The following is a 5,196-nucleotide window of genomic DNA, read 5'->3' as shown; positions in this document are numbered from 1 at the left end:
ATATATATATATATATATATATATATACACACACACAAATTTGCATGACGACCCTCAAATAGCTATGGGTAATCATATGCATACTTCAATGATAGACAGGATATGTAAATTAACAATCTCATCCTGCATATGACTGACAATTAAAATCCAGAATTAGAAAGACAAATAAACAAGAAAAAACAAACGAATCAATAGGTACAGATGGAGGGTAAAAACATCTTAATTATAGAAATAGGGAGAGAAAAAGCAAACAGAAATGTAGTCTTATATTTTTGTGTGAGCATAGTATTTCATTTCATCCGAACTCTATTCACTATTTACATAACTCTTAAGAACTAGAAGTAATTGATTTAGTAAAGGTGAAGGTTTTAATTAGTAGAGGTTTAGCAATGGGAGTTTAATAATCTCTGGCAGCAAATTGTTGGAATTTAATGTTTAACTTATTGGGAAGGTCTTTAATCTACTTAATTACAGCTTCTGAATTTTTCAATAAGTTGGATTGGGAGGCTATCTCCTTAAATTTAGATAATATCTTATCTAGTATTTGTTCGCTAATTATTCTATATCAGATTTAGTACATGTTATTAGTCGAAATGATAGATTGTTGGTAAAATTACATTGCAGCCTAATGAATACAATGATTGTTCAAGTGCAAGAAAGTGTGTAATGCTGCGTTCTCCATTGTTTATATCGTTGAGGGTACCCAGTATGGCTTTACATAGAATCGTTTGATATACTTTAATATAACATAATGACATAATAACGTAGGCGCTTAATATATGTTCTCTTTCATCTGAATGCACTTAGTTATGTTGAGAAATTCAAATATTCTTTTTTCGAATTGGCTTCAGATTCTGGCACAACGTCAGCAATTCCGGTTGAGGGTTTAAGTCGATTACATCAACCTCAGTGCTGAACTGGTACTTGTTTTATTAACACCGAATGGAGAAATGGCGAAGTGGCCTTCAATGGAATGCGAACTCAGAAACTAAAGAGGGCCGAAATACGGCTAAGCATTTACCTCGGCGTGCTAAGGATTCTGCCAGCACATCACTTTGTTTTATCAACTTTCTAATACAAATAAAATCTAAGGCGGTGACCTGGAAGAATCGCTACGACGCTGAAAAAAATTGCTTGGCATTTCTTCTCATTTGCGTCATCCCTGGCGCTGGATTCTATTTTGCGTTTCGTTCCTTAGGGGTCGATAAAAGAAGGGTGACTGACTTGTCTCTGCCCTCAAAAGTGCTGGCATTGTGCCAAAAATTGAAACCAATATTACAAATATGGTGGGATTTTCTGTGTAATTTTTTACACGAAAATCGTAAATAATGCTTACTTCCGATTTCTTTTGTCATAATATTAGACGCACAATTTTATACCTTTAATAAACTGAAGATGTTCTTTGTTACGTTGAGTGAAATCATTTTCCGTGGAAATGATTGCTTTGTGCGTAGTGAATGGCTTTAGCATATTATTTTGTGATGTGTATATATATATATATATATATGTGTGTGCATATATATATATATATATATATATATATATATATGTGTGTGCATATATATATATATATATATATATATATATATACATACAGAGTGAGAGAGAGGATATGAAACGGAGCAATAATTAACTATGAGAAGTGGATCATTGGTACGTTTTTTACAATTCACGGATATGTGTCCTCATCTTGTTTGTTGTTAACACATATTTATAAATAGAAACAGCTGTAAACATACTCTCATTTTAATTAAATAATGAATTTAAAACACCAATGATCCACTTCTCATTATTGCTACATTTCTTATCGTCTCTCTCTCTCTCTCTCTCTCTATATATATATATATATATTTATATATATACATATATATATATATATGTATATATATATATATTAAACCACAGTTTTACCTTTAATTACTTACTACCGTATACCTTATAACAAGGACCATACATACTGAGGTAATGCACCAGGAGTGCCTACGGATACATCTAGCCCTTACAGGGTTGCATAACCTCTAACTTATATATTACACAACACACACACACACACACATATATATGTACCTGAAAGCACGCTATATATTCATCTACAAAAATGTTTCTGTGCGTATGCGTTTTCGTGAGAATTTTCACCGTGTATTTTCTTCTTTAATGAAACGAGAATCTAGAGAAAAATGAAAAATTACTACTAATGCCGCTGTTGCTACTTGTTGCACATCATTATTTGAAATTATCGATTTGCAATTGAACTTTGATATTTTCCAATTCTCATCATCTCTAAAAGGACCTTAATTTAAAAACCTTTGAAAATTCATCATTTCCTCGTGAATTCCCTTTCATGTTTTCGTTTTTTTTCTTCTGTACATTATATCCGACATATCACAAGCTAAAATTCTAAACAGAAGCGCATTTCCCCTAAATGCAACGAGCAAAGCACGTTTAGCGGAAATATTGCTTCCTGCATATATCACTTACGTATTGTAATAATAACATCCAACACCGTTCTGCATTCTTAATTTTTCCTCTTTTTATTTTTTGTTGAGGTGGATTTCAGTTAGTATCATGGTGTACAATATTCTCGCCAAAGTGTTCATACTCAAACAGAGACCCAATGAGCCAATTTATAATTTGGCTGTAAGAACTATAGCAATTACTTAGAAACATCTTCTGCATGAATTTTTAAATGCTAAGTTCGTTGCTAACATTATGAATGTTGTGAACCGAGAAATTTTATAAAGTGAATATAATTTCGTCGTCAGGATGATATAATCGTTCTATTAATTATCAAAGCTGGTAAAAAGAGATGGGAGATTGAGGCAACCTGAATTCCTAATTGATTAAAACAATTAATTGAGATGGAATGCGGAAAATGCAATGGCGCTTGAGCCTAGTTCCAATATTTATACTACGGTGCTAATTTCAGAAATGTTGGAGTCATTTGAGATCTAAGCAAAGTTAAGGTTTTAAAGAAAACATCTACGAAACAGGGATTCAGTTAGAAGTAGAATGATTATATAATGATTATACTCCCCATACAAAGACAATAATATCAGATAATTAAATTTCTTGATGCTCAGCGCATCAGGAATGTAAACTTAATTTGGACTAACTATCTTTCCTATCTGTGAATACGCGTATATATTATATGCATGTAATGTGTATGTGTCTATATATATGTGTGTATGTGTGAGTGTGTGTGTATGTTCATTTGTGTGTCACTATGTATGCACGCATATGCATGTGTGTCTATCTATTGGGGGAGATTTGGGAATGTATGCAATTACTGGTGTGAGAAGTTGAAATACGCCTTTGTTGAGAATTTATCTTTAAGTTAATTGTTCCTTGCTCTCGTTACGAGTGTAATTTTAGTTAATTATGACTTCCTAATTCACTACTCTCAGTATAAGAGGACCGATACAACAGATGTTACTGCTGTTAGGCTATAACTACCACAATCATTATTAGGAAGCGTGTAAGGATTACTAGCTAAACATTATCGTGTAGTGAGTTTAACACAAAGCATACTATAGCAATACTCATTAACTATTAATAATATATTAGTTGTTTTAAGCAATTGTGGAAGACAGCTCCAAACATATTTTAGTGTAACTAGGACCGAAAAACAAATTGTAGGCTTATACCGGAAAAATCAGTAATTGAAAATAATGCATTTGAAGCTCGCTTTCGTAGAAAAAGTGTTTTGAGAATATTTCGCTACAGATGATCGTTGTTATAATGTGAGTGTTACCAGCTCAAATACTACCTGTTCGTTTCTTTTTATACGAGTGTAATCACACTGCTGTAGCTACGTACTTTTGTCTAGTTTTTCACTAGTAGATGAGTCACGGCCATTTCTGGTGAGAGGCATCCGAAACATATCCACTCTCTCATGTTAACGCTTCATTGAACACACTTGAAACGTAATACAGTTAGAACGTTGGCATTGCTTCAAGTGGTAGTGCACCTATTCTTTGTTTCTGACGGAAAGTAGATTTATATTACATTCTGGTTTCCCTTTATTCACATTTGAAATGGATAACCAAAAATTTCACATTAGCATTGTAATGCTTTTCGTATTTTAAAAATGGAAAAAATGCTGCGGAGATTTCCGAAATGTGATGTTAACTGTGATGATGATGTGCGTGAAACAACTTTTCGAAGGTGGTTTGCAAAATTTAAAGCTGGAGAGTTTAGCTTGGAAGATGACAGTTGTAGTGGAAGACCTTCAAAATTGAATGATGTTTTGAAGGCAAAATCGAAGAAAACTCAAATATCACGACTAGAGAACTTGCTGGGTAGTTGGGAGTTTCTAAAAGTACGGCTCATAATTATTTAGTGAAGACAGGATAGATTTCTCGCTATAAAGAATTGCTTGGATCGGTATTCCGTTTGTGATATGCTTTTGAAACGGAATGAAATCGTGCCTCTTTTGAAACAACTTGTGACTGGAGAAGAAAAATTGATTGTGCACGAAAACGTGGTGTAGAAAAGATCCTGGATCCCCACAAAACAGCAGCCAAGGACGAATATCCATGCCAAAAATGTTATGCTTTGTGTTTAGCGGGATCATAAAGGCATCATTTATTATGAGTTTCTCCCACAAAACTAGAACATTAATTCTGATGTACTGTCACCAGCTAACTAATTTGAACCCCAAATATTGAAGAATTGAGGCCAGAGATTGCCAATAGGAAAGGGGTAGTGTTGTAACAAGATAATGCGAGATCACGTGTATTTGGCTACCCGAAAAACTTTACATGTACTTTGGTGGGATTTCTTACCCCATACACCATACACCTCTTGATATAGCGCCATCCGACTAACACTTGTCTCTAGGGAACTCATTCAAAGGAAAAACGTTTTACAGCTACAAAAATATTTTTTAAATGAAAGCTAATAAACAAATTGAGTACAAAATGTATAAATAACGCTCTAGTATTTCTTTTTTGTAAGGTGGGACTTAGAACCGTCTCTTTGCTTCAAATTGCAATTATATGATTTTTAAACATATACATTTGTAATATCAAAATTTTATTGTATAAAGTTACAGGCAATTACACTTTTCACTAAAATTGCAAATAAAAAGCTTCTTGAAGATGTTAGTTTAAACTTTGAAGTACAAAATAAAGTGATATAAGAGAGCATTTAAATTCTAACTTTTTACATATATATATATATATATATATATATATA

The sequence above is a fragment of the Octopus bimaculoides genome, chromosome 21, assembly GCF_001194135.2.
Source record: "Octopus bimaculoides isolate UCB-OBI-ISO-001 chromosome 21, ASM119413v2, whole genome shotgun sequence".
Classification (NCBI taxonomy): Eukaryota; Metazoa; Mollusca; class Cephalopoda; order Octopoda; family Octopodidae; genus Octopus; species Octopus bimaculoides.
The sequence above is the reverse complement of the archived record's forward strand: the minus strand, read 5'-3'. Positions refer to the sequence as shown.